The 24818-nt window shown below is 36.2% G+C and overlaps 1 pseudogene; it reads left to right on the forward strand.

The window, feature by feature from the left end:
* Positions 1-485: 485 nt before the first annotated feature.
* On the forward strand, positions 486-19413 carry LOC115999518 (annotated as a pseudogene).
* Positions 19414-24818: the final 5405 nt, after the last annotated feature.

Here is a 24818-nt window from a genome sequence, read left to right on the forward strand (position 1 = left end):
ACTATTAGGAAGACACTTTCATGGCCGGCGTAACAATGTTAAATGCTAAAAATTATAAGAGATGTGGTATATTATATAATTTGACAAAGTTGAACCCATTCCTTCAATTTTGTTAAATTATAAAATGTACCACACCGCTTACAATTTTAAGCATCTAACATTGTTATGATTCACATGATAGATATATTCTTAAAAATTATTAAGAAAAATCTTTCATGCCAATTCGTAAAAGTGTTGGGTACTACAACCATAAGAAATTAGAACATTCTTTAATTTGACAAAAATTGAAGGAATGGGTTCAATTTTGTCAAGTTATAAAAAATATAGTTTCCTATCATATTTTTAGTTTTCGATTGCATTTTAGTTTTTAGTTAACCTAAATGCTATATAAGTTAGTTTTATACTCTTTATATGCTAAAGACTTGATCGGATTCTTCAATTGCATTTTAGTTTTTAGTTAACCTTGTTTTCATCTTGGTACTATTATGTCTTCTAACTTGTGTACTGAGATAATTGAGTATACAAGCCCAACGGAAACTTCTGGCTTCAATTTCTTTGCCACGATTTGTCAGGGAAAAGGTAATTTAGTTGAGTCAGGACTGTTTGGGAGAACTTTGGTTGATATGGCTGTTGATCGTGGATGCTATATAGACCAGAGTCAAAGTCTTAACGTCCATATGGACCAACCCAATTTCGGAAAGCTTACTTCTCTCCACTTCTATGCTTGGTCCAGGGTACGTATCTCATCATTCATCTACTGTTTATGCTCATCAAATATCTTGTGTGCCTATCAAGCTTTAATATAATGCTATGAAGATTGAAGAGAAAATAAACATATTTCCATCACTAATTTTATTTTTGTAATATTGTGTCTTTTTACTGCTCCGATCTTGATTCATAAGTCAACCTTGGGCTTTTGTGCAATGGATGGAAAAGCTTAGCATAGAGGAAGAGTTAAGCTTTTTTTTTGGCAGGTACATACTAATGGCTTCCTTATCATATTTTTGTCAAACCACCCCCAAATTGACTCATGGGGACTAGCTTGTTGGTTTCCCATTTTTCTATATTTAAACCTGCCGGTCTTGAAAAAAATCATCAGGAAATTCTTTCCTAAAGAGAATGGTCCAGTAACAAATTATGATCCATTCAGCAATTCTCCCGTCATTACTAAGAAGAAAAAAATAACATTGTAATAATAGAGTCGAGCACAAACAGACTACCTGTAATGAGACAGTCGCTGGATTGTTTTTGTTCTTGACCCAATTGACAAGGGTGATGACAGGATAAAATACTGTCCATCCAAGAATTTTAGGAAAACCTCAATTTGATAAGTATGTGACCTTTGAAAACATATTAGTGGTTTGTTTATTCCAGTTCTTGAGATGCTTGGGTTATTATAAACTTATATCTGCATAGATTCTCAATTCATAATCAAATTATGAAAGAGGCTTTTGGTTGTAGAAATACCCATTTTTGAACAAGAATCCACATAAGCCCTATGTGGAAAAATTGAAAATGTTGCAATGTTTGGAAAAAAGGGAGATATTTTGTGAACTGTTTGCTATCCTTGCATTACTTCTCTTTTGATATCTAGGTCTTGTAAGGAGAAGCGTTCTTCATATGCACCAGAGAATGGAGTATGATATGATGGGATTTACAGGATTGAAAAATGTTGGCGCAAAGTTGGAATTCAGGTAGATGACTTTGCTGAATTGTGTCTTTTTGGAGGGTGAGGCATGGCATGTACTGTCATAATGTCTGTTTTTGGCTATGTAGGGATTTAGTTTGTCGGTATCTTTTTGTACGATGTGATAATGAACCTGCTCCGTGGACAAGGTATGCTATACCATCAATATTTTCTTTCTCAATAAAATCAGTCCCATGTTACGTTCAATGGTGCTTGTAAACTTATTGTCAAGCTTATTTATTTTTTTCAGGGTGAGCTGAGTTATGAAAAAATGGGGGAGCGGCGATTTTTCTCTCCTTCAGCGGTCTACACTAGGGCCCCCTGAAAGTGTGGTATGATTAACATTCTTTCCAAGCAAGGTTTTCTCCATTGTTTATTTCATGCAACTCAGACCCATGATAAGTTGATTATTCATTGTTGAAGCTGCATTATATTAAATAGAAAAAGAAAGATCTGCTTTTGTAAATTTGATATGTTGTGATTCGTATATGATGCATTGAAGTGTGAATTTGATATATTGTGGCAAGCTCCATAGATCAAAAGCATACATTTGTGGCAATCCATCATTTAACTGTTAGCTCTTCGTTTAAGGTAACTCTTTTTTTTTTTTTTTTTGTTGTTAATATTAACTATTAGGAAGACACTTTCATGGCCGTCGTAATAATGTTAAATGCTAAAAATTATAAGAGATGTGGTATATTATATAATTTGACAAAATTGAACCCATTCCTTCAATTTTGTTAAATTATAAAATGTACCACACCGCTTACAATTTTAAGCATCTAACATTGTTATGATTCACATGATAGATATTTTCTTAAAAATTATTAAGAAAAATCTTTCATGCCAATTCGTAAAAGTGTTGGGTACTACAATCATAAGAAATTAGTACATTCTTTAATTTGACAAAAATTGAAGGAATGGGTTCAATTTTGTCAAATTATAAAAAATATATTTTCCTATCATATTTTTAGTAATGGACAATGTTCTTTATTTTGTCCAAATGACGCACCAGGATTGGCAGATTGCTAAAATTTGAGAAACTTTATACAGAATATGAAAGAAAGGTAATTGTCACACTGTTCAAACACACTGAACTGTTCTTGGTACTTGGTTCTGAGGCTTTTTATGGACTCAGGGCAAGGCAAAGAAAGTTGTACATGCACAAAATCTCTGGTTTAAGAAGTCTCAGATAGAAACTGGTACTCCCTACATGCTATATAAGTTAGTTTTATACTCTTTATATGCTAAAGACTTGATCTGATTCTTCAATTGCATTTTAGTTTTTAGTTAACCTTGTTTTCATCTTGGTACTATTAAGTCTTCTAACTTGTGTACTGAGATTATTGAGTATACAAGCACTACGGAAACTTCTGGCTTCAATTTCTTTGCCACGATTTGTCAGGGAAAAGGTAATTTAGTTTAGTCCATAGGATACATATTTAGTGCTGCTACTGTTTAATAAATAAAAGACATGTTCTCTCAATTAACTTCCTGCTTCTTATCTTGCAGGGGGTTCCAATTGAATCACAACCATCTAAGCTTGTTGGAAGCAGAGACTCTATAAATCGATACTTTGATTTTGGCAAACTGGCAGAGGTTTGACTTGTTCCATAAGTAATTGCTTCATATCTTTCTTGATGTTATAATTTATAAATTTGGCTGTAATGTATTCCTTCTTATTAATACAGGTTACTGCAATAGTTACAACAAACCTGAACAAAATTGTTGATGTTAACTTTTATCCTGTCGAAACTGCAAAGAACTCTAATTTGCGTCACAGGCCCATTGGGATTGGTGTCCAAGGTCTTGCTGATACATTTATTTTTTATTCACCAGAAACTACCTTGATAAAACAGTAATTCCTTCTTCTTGATGCATTATTTCTTTTGTTCTGATACATCATCTGATGTTCAGGCCCAGGATCTAAACAAAGAAATATTTGAAACAATATACTACCATGCTCTGAAAGCTTCTTCTGATTTGGCTGCAAAGGAAGGCCCTCTATGAAACCTATGAGGGTAGTCCCAAAAGCAAGGTATATGTTAGTGTTTCTGCTTAGACATTTAAGTGACTAGTACTCTGCAATTTTTTTTTGCTCTAATCAGTTAGAGTAGTCATTGCAAGTTAAATTTGCCAGAGTTTATATATGATTTTGCAATGGTTACACCTGTAGATAGGTTTCTGATTAAATTGATTGATTTTATTGTTCAGGGTACCCTCCAGTCAGATATGTGGGGAGTCACCCCCTCAAATCAATGGGATTGGGTTTCTCTTCGAGCAATGATAGAAAAGAATGGAGTAAGGAATTCCCTTCTTGTAGCACCAATGGCCACTGCTTCAACAAGCCAAATTCTTGGAAATAATGAATGCTTTGATCCGTACACTTCCAACATTTACAGCCGCAGAGTTCTAAGGTTTCTTTACCCACCAGATTCTGTTAGTAAGTAATTTTTGCTTCCATTTTGTTCTTTCATATTCTTCTCTCCATTCATTGTATAATGTACTCATGTTAGAACTGTGTAGGAGATCAAGCAAAGGACTTTGGTTGATATGGCTGCTGATTGTGGATGCTACATAGACCAGAGTCAAAGCCTTACTTCCTCTGAGTTCATAACACTTCATATCTCTGACTCTGATTTGTCTCGGTGTTCTGATCGACTGCCTTATTTACACGGACAAGCAGGGTCTGAAAACTGGAATGGACTATCTCGATCATGTGCAGTGGCTGATGGTATCAAGTTCACTATTGATACTTCCATGATCAAATTAGCCCCCCATTGCAGCTATCATTTCCTCTTATCGCCATCTTCTATTTAATCGCCTTCAACTTTTTAACATTAGTTGCTATTACTTACTAATATAACAATGCTTCCTTGCTTCTTGCCAGCAAATTGCTATCAACAAAGGATTCAGCTTTCATGTATGCCGAGCGACTAACTGAGCTTGCTGCTGCTTTAGGCTTTGATGGCTGGCTGGTATGCTTTGGGTGCCAAGTGAAATACTTTCTTACCCTTTATTTATTTTGAATTCATTTAAAAATTATATTGTTGGGTGGTGGCTTGGAGAGCCAGTTTAACATCCTATCATATTTGAGCCAGTTTAGCATCCTCCCATAAAATATGATGCTGATGAAGAAGCAAGTATAAAGAAATAAAGTTGCACCTTCGTTACTAGCTATAACTTTTGGTGCAAGCGCTTGTTCTTGACATATATGATTTAGGAATGTTTTATATTCTGTTTGGATCAATGATCACATAATTATATATAATGATCAAAATTTCATATGCCTACTTGTGTTTTCTGGTAGTTTTCCTCCATCAACTGGGATCGAGGAATGCAAAACTTCATGATTAGATGTGAGAATTGATATGGAAGCACCCTAAAAAATAGATAGCAAAAATTAAGTTGTCTTTCTGTAAATTGCTTTGTATGATTTATGCCAGATTAACATGGAAGTTAAGCTGGATGTTGGACAAATCCCTAACCTGATAGAATTTGTCAACCATTTAACCGAGACCATGCATTCCTCAGTCCATGAATCTTTGGTTATATGGCAAGTGTCGTGATGCTTAACCTTGTGATTATTTAAGCTGTATTTTAGGGGAACCACTGTGCAATTATTGATTATACATTATCATTATGCTGCAGGTATGATAGTGTTACCACTGATGGTAGTCTTCTCTGGCAAGATCAATTAAATGAAAAAAAAAAGCCTTTTTTGATGAATGTGATGGCATATTTGTGAACTATACATGGAAGGTATTCTTTCACTGAGTTCCTTAAAATCATGGTTATTAATTTAAATTACCTCGGTCTCTTGCTTAATCTTTTCTCCTATACTTTCCATATGATGTCTACGTGGGAATTGATGTTTTTGGAAGAAATGGTGGACAATGGACTGTAGGTTTATATACTAATTACTCTGTACATATTTTGCTTTTATATTGCCTCTCAACAGTCAGTTGTAAATTCACAACATTGTTAAGGTCTGAGTTGAATAAACATAAAGCACTACTAACTCCTGCGAGATTTGTGCAGACAAATGCAGCCATTGATGCGATTAAGAAGGATAATGTTTCGGCAGCCATATTTGCCCCTGAATGGGTGTGTGAGACTAAGCAGCCACCTGATCTTCAGACTGCTCAAAATCGGTAGGACACTTCATTATTTTGGAATATGTTCAATATGCTCCATTGTTTCCGTTTTAATTATTTCTCTTCTGCCTGAAATGCGATTATTCTTCTCTTAATTTGCCCCTTTCAATCTAGTTTAGTGAGGGGCAGCTCTGAGCCTGTATTAAGTCCCATCTTACTCAGAGTTATAGTTTGTTAATGAAAATTAGGTAAACAAAAGGTAGATCTATCTTACATGTCTTGTTAAACTGAGCATTGTGTTTTTTGTCTGATTGGACTACATTATATGGAGTATATATCCAAGTATAGCACCAAATTTCTATCCTCATGGAAACTTATTGTAACTTTTTATTCTGAATTTCTATGTCATTTATTTGCATTTGGTGGGGGCTTGTAGAGAAATCCTGGGGCATTTCACAGAAGTATCCCCAAGTGCTTCCATTTTACTCAAACTTTGATCAGGTATCGACTCAGAACATGGAGTATTTTATTTGATGCATTGCTTATCAAATTATGCTGCTATTTCCATTCATTTTTGTTGTTTGAGCGCCAAAACTGGATTTGATACAAGATTCCTGATGAGTTGGGGTACCCATGAGCAAACTATTCTCAGAAAAGATCTTTTTCATGTTTTGTCACTAGCTAGGGTCATGGTTCCCATGTTTTTATTGATGGAGTGCAAATACTAGATGCTCCTTGGAACAACATTTCTTTACAAAGCTTCCAGGTAAGCTCTTAATATCGATAGTTCCATCCATACGTTCTTTCTCCCTTCTATGTGTTTCCACATTTTGCAAATTCAGACTTTATATACAACCTATATAAACACCTCTATGTTCAACCCAATACTCCATCTTGATGATTGAATGTAGTGCTAATTCTCGTGACCATAATTACTATTCCATGCAATGCAGAGCTCTTTGGGAGTAACAATTTTTTTTATTGTTTTTTTCAGGATTTATTGGAGATAACTACACTTGTTTGGATGAATGTTTCTTTGAGAATGAAACATGTTCCGGAGACTCATAACAATTTGATGAACAAAAGACAAAAGACTCTTGCTCTACAAGTAGGTTTTGTTCATTTTTATATTATCATTATATAAAAAAAATAGGGAGTGGTGATTTTTCTCTCCTTCAGCCTAAAAGTGTCTCTAAAAGTGTGGTATGATTTTCATTCTCTCCCAATCAGTTTTTCTCCATGATATATTTTATGCTCTTCCTGCTTTTCATTCTTTTCTTGGTCTTTTTATATTCTCATGTCATTTTCTTCTACTCAACCTTATCTTATGTTTTATCTTAAAAACTCTCATTTCTTGTTTCCCCTTTTCCATTCTCTCTTTTCTCATTCTACTTTTCTTTTTTCTCTTGGCTATTTCTCCTACTTTCTCATTCACTTATTTTTCCTCTACTTTCCCATGCTAACTTTTCATCTCATTCTATTATCCTTCACAATTATCCCATTTTTTCCTTTCCACATATTCTACTTGTTATTCCTTTTTTCTTTTTCGACTTCTCTTCTTCCACCGTTTTTATTCCTCATTATTCTATTTCTCCATGGATCTCATCTTCCTCCCTTTTCTTCTATAATTTTTTACCCTTTTCTTTCCACCACGCATTGTTTTCATCGTCCCATATTCATACTCTCTTATTCTCTTTCATCCTTTCATTGTTCTTCAACCCCTCTAGATCAATCTTTTACCATGCCTACTCCTTTTTTTTTTTCCATTCATCTTAACATTTTCTTTCTTTCATTTTTTATCCTCATTCCCCCCCTCCTTTTATTTTAATACTTATGCATTTTCTCATTTTTTTCCTCCACTCATCCCCCTTCCGTATATCTTTCTCTTTTTGATTTTACCCAATATAATTTGGTCCTTTTTTTCTTCTGGTTCTCTTCTTCTACTTTTTTCCTCGTGTGCACTTCCTCACTTCCTTCATCCATTTCCTTCTTTTTGGTCATTTAATTTATATTCATCATTCTTAATCTACAACAACTTTTTTTTTTCCTTTTCTTCCTCAACTTCTTTCTATTTTGTCATCTTTCTTATTATCGAACTTTCCTCTCCTTCTTCTTTCTCATTGCATTTAATATTGTTCTACCCCTTATTGTCCTTCTTTCTTGTTTCCCTCTTTCTACTTTTCATTCTTATCTTAGTCTTTCTCTATTTATAATGCTTGTTATACTTCTACCCAACCTTATCTACTTCTCCTCTTCAACTTCCTTTCTTGTCCATGTTTTCTCTTTGTACTTTCTTTTTTAATCTTAGACTATTTCTCATGCCATTTTCTTCTACTCAACCTTATTTTTTTTCTTTTCAATTTCTCTTTTTTCCTACTTCTCATTCATTTATTTTTCCTCCATGCTAACTTTTCATCTCATTCTCTCATCCTTCACAATTATCGCATTTTTTCCTTCAACATATTCTATCTTGTTCTTATCCCTTCTTTTCTTTTATGATTCCCCCTCCTCGACCATTTCTATTCCTCATTCTTTTACTTCACCATTGATTTCATCTTCCTTTCTTTTCTTCTATAACCTTTTACCCTTTTCTTTCTTATCCACCTCGCATTGTTTTCTCCTTCCAATTCTCATACTCTATTGTTCTCTTTCATCCTTTCATTGTTCTTCAACCCCTCTAGATCAATCTTTTACCATGCATTTTTTTTCCTTCATATTTTTTTTTCTCCTTATTCCTCACCTTCTTTTATTTTTACTAATGCATTTTCTCATTTTTTTCCTCAACTCATCCCCCTTCCGTATTATCTTTCTCCTTTTGATGCTACTTAAATCTACTTATATCTTCTTCTTTCTTTTTTTCTAGTTTTCTTCTCCTTCTTTGTTCTTTCCCTTTTTTTCCTCCTCGTGTGCTCCTCCACCTCATTCATCCATTTTATTTTTTATTTTTCTTTTTTTTTCCTCGACTTCTTTCTATTTTGTCATCTTTCTCATTATCAAACTTTCCTCCCCCATTTTTCTTCTTTCACAATGCCTTTAATATTGTTCTACCTCTTATTATCCCTCTTTAATCATCCTTCTTTTCTTGTTTGATTCTTTTTTTCATTCCCTCTTTCTACTTTTCATTCTTGTCTTAGTATTTCTCTATTTTTAATGCTTGTTACTTCTATCTAACCTTATCTACTTCTCCTCTTATCAACTTCTTTTGTTGTTACTCTCTTTTTTTCATTCACTCTTTTCTCTTTCTTCTTTTCATTTTTTTGGTCTTTCTCTATTTTTGATGACATTTTCTTCTACTCGACTCAACCTTATCTTATTTTTCATCTTAAACATTGCCTTTCTTGTTTCCCTCTCTTTTCTCTCTCTACTTTCCAATCTTATCTTAGTATTTCTCTATTTCTCATGCCATTTTTTTCCTCTTCAACTTCTCCTTTCTTGTTTTCCTAATACTTCTTTTTCATTCTTTTCTATTTCTCATGCCATTTTGTTCTACTCAACCTTATTCTTTCCTTTTCAATTTCTCTCTTCTTGATTCCTTCTTATTTCCATTCTCTCTTTTCTCGGTCCTACTTTTTATTCCTCTCTAGTCTTTTTCTGTTTCTCCTCCTTCTCATTCACTTGTTTTTCCTCTACTTTCCCATGCTAACTTTTCATCTCATTGTCTTATCCTTCACAATTATCCCATTTTTTCCTTCTACATATTCTACCTTGTTCTTATCCCTTTTTTTTCTTTTTTTGACTCCTCCTCCTCGACCATTTCTATTCCCCATTCTTCTATTTCTCCATTGATCTCATCTTCCTTACTTTTCTTCTATAACCTTTTACCCTTTTCTTTCTTCTCCACCTTGCATTGTTTTCTCCTTCCAATTCTCATACTCTCTTGTTCTCTTTCATCATTTCATTGTTCTTCAATCCCTCTAGATCAATCTTTTACCATGCCTTCTCTTTTTTTTCCTTCAACTTTCTTTTTTACTCCTCATTCCCCCCTCCTTTTATTTTTACTACTTATGCATTTTCTCATCCTTTTCCTTTTGATTCTACTTAAATCTACTTACATCTCCGTCCTTTTCTCTCTTCTCCTACCTTGTTCCTTCCAATTTTTTCTTCTTCGTGTGCTCTTCCTCCGCCTCATTTATCCATTTCCTTTCATTGTTCTTCAATCCTTCTAGATACCATGCTTTCTCTTTTTTTTTTCCCTTCATCTTTTTTTTCTCTCCTCATTTCCTCCTTTTATTTTTACTACTCATGCATTTTCTCATTTTTTTCCTCCACTCATTCCCCTTCCGTATTATCTTTTTCCTTTTGATTCTACTTAAATCTACTTATATCTTTGTCGTTTTTCTCTTCTCCTTTTTGTTCCTTCTCATTTTTCCTCCTCGTGTGCTCTTCCTCCATCTCACTCATCCATTTCCTTCTTTTTGTTCATTTAATTCATATTCAGCATTCTTAATCTACAACATGTTTTTCTTTTTATTATTTTCATTTTCTTCTCGACTTCTTACTCATTATCAAACTTTCCTCCCCCATTTTTCTTCTTTCTCATTGCCTTTAATATTGTTCTACCCCTTCTTCAATCATCATTCTTTTCTTGTTTCCCTGTTTTTTTTTTCTCTATTTCTACTTCTGCTCTTCCACTTCATTTCTTGTTATCATCTTTTTTTTTATTCACTCTTTTCTCTTTCTTCTTTTCACTCTTCTTGTCTTTCTCTATTTCTGATGACATTTTCTTCTACTCAACTCAATCTTATCTTATTTTTCATCTTAAACATCGTCTTGTTTGTTTCCCTCTTTTCTCTTTATACTTTCCATTCTTATCTTAGTATTTCTCTATTACTTATGTCATTCTTATCTTAGTATTTCTCTATTACTCATGCCATTCTTTTCTTTGTCTTTCCATATTCTCATGTCAATTTCCTCTACTCAACCTTATCTTATGTTTTCTCTTAGAAACTCTCCCTCCACTCTCTTTTCTCTTTCGACTTTTCTTTTTAACTCTTGGCTATTTCTCTTGCCATTTTCTTCTACTAAACCTTATTTCCTTTTCAATTTCTCTTTTCTTGATTACTTCTCGTTTTTATTCTCTCTTTTCTCGATCTTACATGTTATTCTTCTCTTAGTCTTTCTCTATTTCTCTTACTTTTCTCATTCACTTCCTTTTCATTTTTAAGGTAGGTTCTTTTTCCTCTAAATTGTTTGCTAACTTTTCATCTCATTCTCTTATCCTTAACAATTATCTCATTTTTTCCTTTCCATATGTTCTACCTTATTCTTATTCCTTTTTTTTTTACTCCACCACCACCATTTCTATTCCATCGATCTGTTCTTCCTTTTTTTTTTACTGTATAATTTTTTACCCTTTTCTTTCTTCTCCACCTCACATTGTTTTCTCCTTCCCATTCTTATACTCTCTTGTGTTCTTTCATCACTTTATTGTGATTTTTGTGTGAAATCTGGCAATACTACGCTCCACACACTCTCAGCCTTGGGGCATTTCCTTATCAAATGCTATGTGTCTTCAACAATATCCTTGAAGAACCAACACCTATCATCTTCCGTAAATCCTCTTTGTTTGTTTTTATGTCAAACCAGCCAAATAAAGGAGCGCATGCGATTTGGTATCTTGAGTTTCCAAATCTTCTCCCAATTCGGGTCTTCACATCTATTTGTTTCTCTAGTCGCAATCTCATATGTTGATGCAATTGAGAACTCCCCTGACTCTTCTTCACCCCAATCGGTAGACTCTTTGAGTGCAGCATCGTCTACGATGGTGATAGCAGTGATTTTGTTCAAGATTTCCTGGGGCAAGAGATGACACAACGCTTGCCAGTTCCATCCTAGTTTTTCCTCCTAGTAGTCAACTATTGTGAACAGCAGATCTGAAGCTGGGATTTCAGCAATAGCCTCTTCATTTAGCGGTCTGTTGCCCACCTAGATATCGTGCCAGAACAATGTTTCTCTGCCATTACGAACTTCTTGGTTCGAGTTTGGAGGATTGAGGTGCTCTCCATTATGCCCTTCCATGCATTCGACATGTTTGCCTTGGGTCGCCATGTTATCGGATTGGGGTCATCAACTGAGTATTTACTCTTCATCATTCTTATCCACAGTTTCTCCTCATCCTTCGTGATTCTCCATCCTAGCTTTGCGAAGGAACGCCAGGTTCATCTCTTATAGTCTTTGGATGCCCAGACCACCATTGTGATACCCTGCACTTCCCTATTATTATTAAATATTTAAAATAAGGGGTTATTTTCTTATTAAATAATTATTAAAATTATTAAAATAATTTTAAATATAATTATTTCCTAATGGGCTTTGAGTAATGTATTCTATATAACTTATTGTTGCTACTATGTGATCCTAAGTCTATCTATAACAATATTATAATTAGTCTTGACCCAACTAGTCTAGTACAATTGTATAGCCCTTGCCATAAATAGCTCAATCCAAAATGAATACCCTAATTCATAGATATAAATAGAAGTTTCTAAATAGGGTAACCAAGGTGATCAGCAACCAAAAACATTTCCCTACTTCCTCTGCCTCTCGTCTCTCCCTCTCTCGATCGAGCTACTAACCAACAACGACAATGGTGATCTCCGTCTTCTTCTTCGACCAAAGCAACTTTCTATCTCCACCTCTTTCCTTCCTCTTGCTTCCTTAGGTCACGGTGTCGATTGGAGAAGCTCAGTAGTGGCGTCGGTTCTCATTCTCTGAAGTCGACGACGTTCCTCCAGCGCAGTAGTTGGGTGCGACGGTCACCGGCGGCAACAACGAGACGTAGCTTCCTCTCTCCCTCGCTTCTCTTGGTCGATGTCAGAGTTGGGAAGCGTCAAGCGGCGGCATCGAGCTGCAGCAATGGCAGTCTCCGGTGTAGTAGTTTCCATGGCGGCGAGTTCTTCTCCTATTCTTCGGTGATAAAGCAACAACCATTGGCGAGCTTTCGTAGGCGGCGGCGGGATTCCTCTCCAGCGTAGGTAGCTGACGTTGCGACCTGAAGCTCTCTCCGACGTACTCCATGGGGCGACAGTAGCGGTGTGTCTCGGCGGTGCTGGCGTTTCCGTGCGACCTCCCTTATTTCTGGCGTGGTTAGCAATGGCGACCTCCATCTTCATTTCTTGACGGCAGCGGCGATGGAGCTCTCCATCGGCCTCCATCTTCTTCCGGCGACGTTGTGAAGCTAGGAGCAGTAAGTAATTAATGTTTTGAAGCCTATTATATATAATTTGTGTTGTTGTTGAGGCATGTTATATATATTAAGCTTAAGTGGGAGATTAAGTCCTAATCATAGAGCTTAGTATTTAATGTTTAGTGATCATGATAATTAGATGATAGTCAGCTTATTGAGGGTAGTTACGGTCTAAATGCTAATGATTAGCATTAATGCTTAGTGATTATCATAGTCGGATTAGTAATTGATATCATTATTGCTTAATGTTATTGTTAATGATGGGTATTAAGGAATACCTAGGTGGATTAATAATGAGTATAGATCATTACTAGTGGTGATTGGTAATTTATGTGGACTCAATTGTGAGTGGTTGATTACTTAGTATTTCTTTGCTAATAATTCTAACTATTTTCCAAGTATGGAGTAAATTATGCACGAGAGAGCGCTAGCTGTAGATCTGCTTCTTCCTTTATGCTTAGCTTAGAGGTCGTTAAGAATGCTAGACATTTGAGGCCGGCGTGCCTTAGACTCATATTTTGTATTGACTTATTTAGATTCTGTTCCATTTGACGATTTGGGACTTATGATTGATGTTGCCTTAGCCATCTAGGTATGGTTAGCCTGGATGTGGCATAGCACCCCATGTGGGTTTAAGTTAAACGCTTCCGCATTTATATGATTTTCATTGAGATTTGATAGCTTTTGCTTTAAGTTTAATACTTATCTCAGCCTGAAAGTGAGGGGTGTAAAAGTTGGTATCAGAGCTTGTGTTGAGGTCTAAGTAGGGATCCTAGGGTTTGAGAATTTGAGATTCTAGGACCTGATCAGTAGAAATTAAGGTATTTGTGAATCCTAAGATGTGTGAATTTTAGGACTCGCAGTGAGGACGCACTTTACTTGTTTGAATTATTTGTGCTTTACTATCTTGTTGTTTGTAGCTTGCCCTTGTGGCTATTGCACCTTGCGAGCGCGCATCTCCACGGTAAGTTCTTAATCGTTATTAAATAAGTTGCTTCGTTTTGGATTTGCTAAAGAGCCTGATTTAGACAAAGAATAAGAAGTTAGATGTCTATTGATGCGAAATGATGGGTAGCATCGTATGCATCTAGACAATTAGAAGATTTGGCGACTCGGTGAAGAAGACTAATCTACTTGCGGCTCGGAGTCATCGGCGGCAGTCTACGTTTCCCGGGATTGGCGTTTTCTCGTGTGTAGCATCGTCCACAAGATCTTCGGTAATCTCAAGACTTGAAGAACAAGTTTCGTGCGGCTAAAGTTCGATGCATGACGAATAAAGAGTCCAACCTCACCAAGTAGAAGCTTTTGGATCGGTGATGAAGAATCCCGTGTGAGCTAAGCTTGGTAATAACGAAGCCTGAAGAATTAGAATTTGAGGTCGCGATTTGCGGACCTTAAGATAGTCTTACCTACCTCTGAAGCGGCCACGAAGGAACAAGTTAGAAGTTGCAACCTTAAAGGTAAAGAAGATTAAATCAAGTAGAAAGGAAAGCTTGGATCCTTAAAGACCCCCGAAGAGACGTCATGAGCAAGTTGTTTGTCCCCATGAAGTGCGAAGGGACTAAGAAGTGAATTAAGAAGTAAGGAACTCGTGTGGCCTATTCGGCACACCTTGGGAGTGGTACCCTGTATAAGGACCTAAGGAAGGAACCTCGGTAGCAAGAAAGGAATAAGAAGTAGCCAAGCTGGCTAGTAAAAGACCGAATCGTTGAAAGAGTAAGACTGGCAGAAGTAAACCTAAGGACTAGCTCAATCATTGGATTGTCCTAGTGGGGTTGGATTATGCATCAATGGATCGTCATAGAAGACCTACCATTGACTAAGATAAGAGAAAACAAAGTTGGATTATAGTTGACTAATTTATGAAGACCACAAGATCGGTGATCGCGAACAAGACTTGGCCTACCGAGCAAGTAAGCAAAGGCACATGAGGAGAATGCAGCAAATCACCATGAAGTACTTCAAGAAGTCGACTCTATGAGGTTGATTATAACTCGTCCTTGGAAAGTACCATTGACGATCAATCAGTCGAAGAAGCAAAGCCTAGAGCCCTTACTGTTTGGTGAAGATTCCCTTACCTCTGGATGACCAACAAGAAGAACCATTGAAGATTGGAAAGACGAGTTAACATATTCGTGCTAATGACTAGCAAGGCTCATAAGATGAATACCAAGATCTTGTATGCTCAGAAGAGCAAGAGTCCTCGATGCTGCAAGTAGGTATAAGTTCACTTCCTTGTACTTTAAAACATCGAAGCCTTAGCACTTCGATGTTTTAAAGTACAAGGAAGTGAACTTGGTTCCTAAGGTCACCAACAGTCATAGGCGAATCTCCTTTCAAGGTCAGGTGATACCCTCCTAATTCGTCCTACCCTTTTCATAAGACTTCCCTAGGAACCTCTCGTTCTGTGTCGATCAGTGATTCGTTAACTTTTGCATCCGTTATGGGATGGTGTAGATGTTGATGTTACACCTAAGGTAAAGGTGGTTAGTGTCGTTAGTTGCGAGTTAATTGGGCAGGAATGTAGAGCGTATTGAAGAAGGATATTTGTGATTCATCGCCTTTAGCTCCTCCTGTAGTGATAAGGATGTGTGGGCCGTAGCTTATGAAGTGAAGCTTATGAGAATTTTAGATTCAAGTCGCGTGGAAAGCAAGGTCAAGACCCGTCAGTTGATCTAAATGTCGTTACCAAATCGTCAAGCCGGGGAAATCACTTAGAGTTGAGAGACTTCTTACCTTTCTTAAAGCCGAATTCTTCCTTGTTCCTTGAAATCCCAATTATCCTTTCATTGAGAAATCCCTTCTATCTATTCTAAATCTCGTTCTTATCTCCTCTCGCGACTAAATTTCTTTCTTTCCTTGAAAAATTGAATACCCTATCGTTGGAAAAAAACATTTCTGTCTTTCTAGACTTCATTCCTAACTCCTCTTAAAACCTAATTTCTTTCTTTTCCTTGAATAAACTGAATATCCTATCATTGAAAAACTCTTTCTGCATTTTCAAACCTCGTCCCTATCTTTTCTCGAAGCCAAGTTCTTTCTTTCCTTTTCTTTAAAGAACTTGATATTCCCTTGGTTGAGAAATCCTTTCTGTCTTTTCAAACCTCGTTCTTATCTTCTGCTTGAAATGATTCTGTGCAAGGTGACAACCTTATTTCCTAAGTTGTAAGCTTGATAACTCTTTATTCAATTCTTAGTTGACGTTGTCATTGAATTTTAAACCTTAAACATTTCATTCTCTTTTCTTGTTGGGTCAAGATTTTCAAAACTAAGCGTATATTATACAAATATTCTTTCTCTATATATATACTACCGTAGCAGTTTTGACTCTCTGCCCCCAAAACGATTTTTGAGCTTCGGGGACTAAGCTCCTTTTAAGGGGGCAGAGTGTGATACCCCGCATTTCCTAATTATTATTTTAAATATAAAAATTTAAAATTATTTTAAATATAAATATTTAAAATTTAAATATAAATATTTAAAATAAGGGTTTATGTTTCTTATTAAATAATTATCAAAATGATTTTAAATATAATTATTTTCTAATGGGTTTGGAATAATGTATTCTATATAACCTATTATTATGTCGCTACTAAGTGATCCTAAGCCCATCTATAGTAATATTATAATTAGTCTTGACCCAGCTAGTCTAGTACAATTGTATAGTCCTTGCCATAAATAGCCCAATCCAAAATGAATACCCTAATTCATAGATATAAATAGAAATTTCTAAATAGGGTAACCAAGGTGATCAGCAACCATAAACAATTCCCTACTTCCTCTGCCTCTCGTCTCTCCCTCTCTCGATCGAGCTACTGACCAACAACGACAATGGTGATCTTCGTCTTCTTCTTCGACCAAAGCAACCTTCTATCTCCACCTTTTTCCTTCCTCTTGCTTCCTTGGGTCACGGTGTCGATTAGAGAAGCTCAGTAGTGGCGCCGATTCTCATTCTCTGAAGTCGACGACGTCCCTCCAGCGCAGCAGTTGGGTGCGACGGTCACCGGCGGCAACAGCGAGACGTCGCTTCCTCTCTCCCTCGCTTCTCTTGGTCGACGTCAGAGTTGTGAAGCGTCAAGCGGCGGCATCTAGCGACAGCAATGGCAGTCTCCGACGTAGCGGCTTCCATGGCGGCAAGTTCTTCCCCTGTTCTCCGGCGATAACGCAGCAACCATTGGCGAGCTTTCATAGGCGGCGGCGAGATTCCTCTCCGGCGAAGGTAGTTGACGTTGCGACCTGAAGCTCTCTCCGGTGTACTCCATGGGGCAACGGTAGCAGTGTGTCTCGGCGGTGCTGGCTTTTCTATGGCTCCCTTCCATACGACCTCCCCTGTTTCCGGCGTGGTTAGCAATGGCGGCCTCCATCTTCATTTCTCGGCGGCGGCGGCCCTCTGCGTGGACTTGGCAGCGGTGATGGAGCTCTTCATCGGCTTCCATCTTCTTCCAGCGACGTTGGGGCATTAGTGAAGCTAGGAGCTGTAAGTAATTAATGTTTTGAAGCTAGGGCCTAAGTGGGGAATTACATCCGAATCATAGAGCTTAGTATTTAATGTTTAGTGATCATGATAATTAGATGATAGTTAGATTATTGAGGGTAGTTACGGTCTAAATGTTAATGATTAGCATTAATGCTTAGTGATTATCATAGTCGGATTAGTAATTGATTAGTGATTAATCCTTACTTGTGAGTATTGATATCATTATTGCTTAATGGTAATGATGGGTATTAAGGAATACCTAGGTGGATTAATAATGAGTCTAGATCATTACTAGTGGTGATTGGTAATTTATGTGGACTCAATTGGTTCACAGGTTCTTGTGGTCAATCTATGAGTTGAGCTTAGGGTTGATCATTTCTTTTCGATTGATAAAGCTTCAAGAGGTAATCTTCCATGTTTCACTAAACCTATTTTCACTCTTGTATGTATATGATTTGGTGTTTTGTGGAATCCTGTGGATTATTTCTTGGTTTTAGCCTATGATTTGTTGGATTATTGAGCCTATATTGTGGATATTTGAGTTGTATTCATTATTCTTGAACCTTGGTTTATTTAAGTATTGATTTGAGGGATTCTATGTATTATTTGGATTCTGGAATGTGTATTCTGATCTTGATTTGGGTACTGGTATGGTCTATTGTTCATTGCTTCGTGTCTGATTGAAGTCTTGAGTGTTCTGGGTGGGGTTTTGTTATTGCGGAGAGGTCCAGCGGTATAACGTGTCCCGCTGAACCCTTCCTCAAAGAGCCTGCGGTGAGGAGTGGCGGAAGGTGGTGTACCGCCACTGTGTCCTGTGGCCTTCATGCGGAAGGTACGGCAGAGGGGTGCGTTCCGCCTGGTCGGTCTGCCTCTTCCTAGCGGTTGACTATGTTGTTTCACCTTTGGTTTCTGGAGTATCTTCTGAGTATTTTGTTGAATATACTACCCTGGTTATGGAGTATTGGTTCATGGTTGTTGGTCATTCATCTTGGATTATTGATTGAGTATGGTTAGTTGATTATTTGGCTAATATTCTGAGCATGATGCCTTATTGTTCATGTTTTGAATCTAAGTATTCCTTGGTTTGAATATTTACTTTGGAATTGGACTTGAGTTGATATGATTGAGGTCTTGAACTCTTGTGAGTAATTCCTTGGGTTTCATGTTGTCATGTATACCCTTTTGAGAGGTGGTTGCTCGAGCTACGGCTCTATGTATATCTATTGGTATGGAATGGAGTTGGTTGGGCATTGTTTGCCTTCGTGAGTTGGGTATGGTATACATCTGTGATTGGGCTTGACGCCTCTGTGAATGGGCTTTGTATGCCTCTGTGAATGGGCTTATGTGCCTTTGTGTTACGATATTGTGGTATGTTGTCTATGTTATGGGTTGGAGGTTGTGGTGTAGAACTTATTCTATGTTTCTGGATTGTGTCACTCTAGGGGAATGATGTGAGGATTGTTGGTTGGTTGGGTTTACTTGTGTTGTTCACTTGAGCTTGTTCATTCGTTTGAGTATCTTGTTATGGAACTGTGGTATGGTGGATTCATGCCTTGATATTGAATTCATTTGAGATTATTGTATTTCTCATAAGTGTGAGTGGTTGATTACTTAGCATTTCTTTGCTAATAATTATAACTGTTTTTCATGTATGGAGTAGATTATGCACGAGAGAGCGCTAGCTGTACATCTGCTTCTTCCTTTATGCTTAGCTTAGAGGTTGTTGAGAATGTTAGACATTTCAGGCATGCGTGCCTTAGACTCATATTTTGTATTGACTTATTTAGATTCTGTTCTATTTGAGGATTTGAGACTTATGATTGATGTTGCTTTAGCATCTAGGTATTATTAGCCTACATGTGGCATTGCCATGTAGGTTTAAGTTAAACGCTTCCGCATTTATATGATTTCCGTTGAGATTTGATAGCTTTTGTTTTAAGTTTAATACTTATCTCAACCTGAAAGTGAGGGGTGTTACAACCATTCTCTTTGCTGTATATAATTGTCTCCTAATTAATAAGATGACATCGTCTTTCGCCATCGACCTCACCGTAGAGGGGATATTGGATCTCCATGTCTAATGCCCCTTCCCGGTTTAACCCTTGAACTGTTCCATAAAACAACTAGCCTTGAAGTTGTGACACATTCCATTATATTTCTCACCCATTTGTGATCGAATCCAATTAAGTGCAGAGTTTGACGAATGAAACCCCATGATAATCGATCGTAAGCTTTCTCTAAATCAATTTCCAGTATCTATCATCCACCCTGTTAGGCCTTGTTTTGATCTCATGGAGCTTAGTACTTACTGGTACACCAGTATGTTATAAGAAATTTGTCTTTTGGGTACAAAACTTGACTGGTAGGGGCCTATTAACTTTTAGGCAGCACTCTTCAATCGGGTTACCATGGTTTTTGTGATGGTCTTGTACGATACATTGCACAACCCAATTGGTCTTAACTGCTTAATCGACTCCAGGTTTGCTATTTTGGGTATCAGTGCAATGAGTGTATCATTACAATCAGCTGGTAATTTGCCATTATCGAAGAAATCCAACGCGAATCTGGACAGTGTTTCTCCTACTGTATTCCATGTTTGCTTGTAGAATCCTGCACTATACCATAAGGGCCTGTGGCGTTGCATGGCGCCATACTAAAGATTGCTTGTTTACCCTCCGGTAAAATCAGAATAGCCCCCACATTCTCAGCTCGGAGAAGGGTGCGTGTTGATATCCTGCCATACTTTCAGAAAATGGTCCTGTAGGATATCTACCTCTATTACACCATTGTCCCTTGTGTAAAGGTTGCTATAGAAGGTATGGATGTGGTCCCTAATTGCCCCTTCCTCCGTTATCCAGCTTCCATCGTCATCCCTTAGCTTTTCGATCTTGGAGTGATTCTTTTTTATTACTGTAGCTATGTGATAGAAACGAGTGTTTCCATCCCTGGATACAATCTACTCTTCTCTAGATCTTTGAAACCAAAGCATCTCCTCCTGATATAGTACTTTCTCTAATTCCTTACACGGTTTACGGTCTAGCTTGAGGAAATCTAACCTGGATTCCTTGGCCTATTCCTGACTTTGCGTGTGGCTATCATTCAAGGTCTGAATCTCTCCGGGAGGTCGGGTTCTTTCAAGGGTTGTTTGGCCATAGGAGGAAGATTAGTTTCTTTTTTCCCTCCGTTGCTGGATTTCTTTCATCATTTGCAATGTCTTTCTCCGTCGTGTCGTCTAGCCTTCCTTGAGCCGCATTGTTCCTTGCGGTGCCCATAGAGACCACATCCAAAGCAAACAAGATGTAATCATTCGTACTCAATAGGCCAAGCCCGGCCTTCCAGGGTGAATTTTGAGAAGAGTGGTTTTGTAATATCCACCTCAATGCAAATTCTCGCGAATCTGCCTTTTGAGACCAAACTAGTCGAATTATCCACTCTTATCGGTCAACCAACTTTCAGACCAATCTTTGCTACTATATCTTCATCAAAGTATTCAATGGGAATGGTCGGGAAACGAACCCAGACTAATAGCTTTTCCATTTTGTTGGTTGAAGGGTCGAAATTCGGAACCCATTCTTGCATGATGAGGTAGTGCCCAAGAATCATCCAGGGACCTTCGAACTTGGCGAATTCATAATCCCGGAGAGCCTCAAATTTCACCACAAAGTAGTCGTCATTTAGGGCGATTAGGTCCATGGTACCTTCCGGTCTCCACATTGCCTTCATTCGTTGATACAGATATGAGTAACTCACTCTCCTGCCTAGAACACGAACAATTAGGGATCTGTGCCATGGCCTCCGGATTCTTGCCTTTTCTTCTTTGGTAATAACTACTCTTGGGCAATCTGGGTCTTCTTCGCCCCAGTTCATTTCGTCATCAAAAATTAACTCCTCCGCTCCATCCTGCTCGTTGCTCCCACGCATTTCTCCGTCGTTGGGTTCTGGATCAAAGGTTAAAGAGCTGAGACCATGAATTCACTTCTTGGGGCTTCTTCCCCCTCTGTAGCGGCGATTTTGGCATATGATTCTTGATTTCTTGGCCACCCATCGAAGCGGGGGAGGACGGGTTAGATTCCATTGCCGCAAACGCATCCTGCTTAGTCTTTTTTGTGCTCCATACCAAAAGGTCTTGATCTTTCGACGACCGCTGAGAGGTGGTCGCCGACTGTAAATTAGAACCGGAGCTCGAAGCGTCAAAGAGATGATACATCATTCAAAAAAAAAGTGCAATTCATTTAAGAGAACTGAAAATAGTGTATGACATTATTTTTAGGTCCATTTGATTCAAGTTACCTAAAATACTATGACACAAAGTTTAAATTCTTAAAAATAATAATCAATATGTATCTGAATAATAATAAATAAATTATGCCAAGCACCTTGTGCTCAGATGGCAGAGTAGTGGCTCGAACAGATACTGCAATGTAATAGAGTTAGTTGTATTTAAAAATAATAATAAATAAATTATTTTACAAATTAAAACTACTTTAGGAAAAAAAAAACAGATTTACAATGAATCAGTAATGTACTTAACTATTAACTAATAAGGGTATGTTTGCAAATTACAATCATTAACTACTAACAAAAATATTTTCAATTTGAAATAAATAAATTATATTTTAAAATATTTTCCAATATTTAAATGATTCATTATCAACCACAAATACAATGTCTTTTTTTTTTTTTTTATTTATTGTAATCGACTTTTGACATATAACCAATATTTGAAAACAATGCATATCACCACCATGTTTGGTTTCATTCTACTTATCTTCTCATCAAGAATTCGTCCACCAACACTAATAAAATAAAACTCCAGAGCTGTGTGCATATCCGAATAGTTAGTAAATTACATGCCATTTTTTGGAAGTCATAGGTGACATTAACATTTCACCAATTTAAAATATCAAAATTACAAATTTTAGGTGGAAAACAATTTGTTGTAGGTACAATTAGAGTTCAACATAAGAAGAAAAATAACTGCTAAAGCTACTAAATACTCTGTATTAGTTTACTATTTAACAAATCCCAGATAAATACTAGTAATATTATTTGAACAAGTAAATGTTGACAATGATTTATAACCACATATTTTATCATACATAGTAAACACATTAAACAAAGTAGTTTTCACACAAGACAATTGGTTATTATTATAAGACTAATTTCTTTAGGTTACTTATGATTTTAGGTTGATTATCATGCTTTCAAAAAAAGGTTGATTATCATAGAATATGAAGTAAGATAGAGGTACATGCATTTACATCCAATGTGACTTGAGAGACCTCAAAACTATGTTTTGCACAACTAGCTAGAAAATTATAGAGAAAATATCATTTTTAGTCCCTCAACTATAATACATGTATCAATTTTAGTCCTTGACTATTAAAAATTTCAAATTAGGTGTATGACTATTCAATTTGTATCACTTTTGGTCCTTGACTATTAACATTTTCAAATTAGGTGCATGACTATTCATTTTGTATCACATTTGGTCCTTGACTATTAACATTTTCAAATTAGGTGCATGACTATTCATTTTGTATCACATTTGGTCATGCCGTTAAATTTTCCGGCGAAATTTCCGGCGAAGTCATCGGGGGTGACCAACGTTTTCTATTTTTTTTATTATTATTTTTTATTTTTAAGTTTTTTTTATTTAAAAGTTACGGAGTATTAAAATAATTTTTAAAATAAAAATTAAATAAATTAGTCTGTCACCGGTGACTTCGCCGAAAATTTGGCCGGAAAATTTAACGGTAGGACCAAATGTGATACAAAATGAATAGTCATGCACCTAATTTGAAAATGTTAATAGTCAAGGACCAAATGTGATACAAATTGAATAGTCATGCACCTAATTTGAAATTTTTAATAGTCAAGGACCAAAATTGATACATATATTATAGTTGAGGGACTAAAAATGATATTTGCTCGAAAATTAAAACATAAAGATTAAAGTTGAAAGCTGATAAATTAATTAATTATGGATACAAATGTTCGGTAAAATTAATTGATAAAAAATAATATCTTTAAATATTAATTAAATGGTGTGTTGTGATTTTGTGTGTCTTGTGTTAAGAAATTATGTACCTTACGAGTATAAAGTATGTACCTTGTCGTTTCGATCTAGGATCCATAATGTTATGTGGACGTTGATCCATGCTATGGGTAGGAGAAGAGAAGCCTCAAGCTTCTTTGAGGCTTCTCATTTTATTAACAATTTTTTTTAAGGATTAAAGGCATTTTGGGCATTTATCTAACACCAAATAGAAATGTTGCAAAATGCAGCGTTTCTAAAAGCAATGATTTGGATCCAAATCGTTGATTACAAAACAACTTCTTTAGCGGTTTGACTAAATGGTCAAATTCACCAATTTTTAGTGGATCAGTAGTTAACCAAACAAACAAGCCCTTTATGATATAACCATCAAATATATAATAGATATAAAAATATTATTTTAACATTAATTAATACAATAATTGTGAGTTACTCTTAAAATTTTGAATTAATTTTAGTATCAAGTTTAATTATCAAATAAGAAAGGAACACATTATTTTTACTATCAATCAATAAAAATAAAATTTAAATCTATTCAATAAGAAAGTAACACATAGTCACTACTATCAACCAACCAAAATGAAATTTAAAAAATACTAGTTTGTTATTATAAATATGATAGATTTTTCTACAATCATAATTTATAATTTACTCCGTATTTGTTTCTCAAAATAAACTCTCCGAAATAGAAGGCGAGTCTCAAGGCTGATTCAGTCTTTTGATATCGACATATGTCACGTACTTCTCAGTCTCAGGGAGGTTGGTCCACTTGCATGCGTGATGTCAATTGTGTTTAATTAATGAAATGATGCTTTCCATTATACTTGTTTTCTCTAAAAAAAAAAAAGTTTATCATGATAAGTATTGATAAGTTTTTTTAAAACGCAGTTTGCTATCAAGTATAATTCCATCGGATAAGCTTTCATGCTGCCATGCCTTGTATTGACGCCATACAAACTTTGCTTTCATTCATTTTGTATTTATACTTTTTTTTTTACAACTCGAATTTCATCAATACAGTACTAAAGTGTACGCTTTTACCCACAAAAAGGTTCAGGGCTTGTTTGGTTATCAGCGGTTGGAATTTAGTGGTAGCGGATTGTGTTAGCAGTTATTAAATAGCGGATTGTATTAGCGGGTTTGACCAGTGAATTGTATTAGCAGTTTGTAAAAAGTTATTTGGTAAAATTAGCTGTTTAGATTAGCGGTTGACATGTAAAATGACCAAAAGGGTATATATATATATATATATATATATATATATATATATATATATATATATATATATATATATATATATATATATATATATA

Source organism: Ipomoea triloba, chromosome 12 (assembly GCF_003576645.1).
Source record: "Ipomoea triloba cultivar NCNSP0323 chromosome 12, ASM357664v1".
In the NCBI taxonomy this organism is placed as follows: Eukaryota; Viridiplantae; Streptophyta; class Magnoliopsida; order Solanales; family Convolvulaceae; genus Ipomoea; species Ipomoea triloba.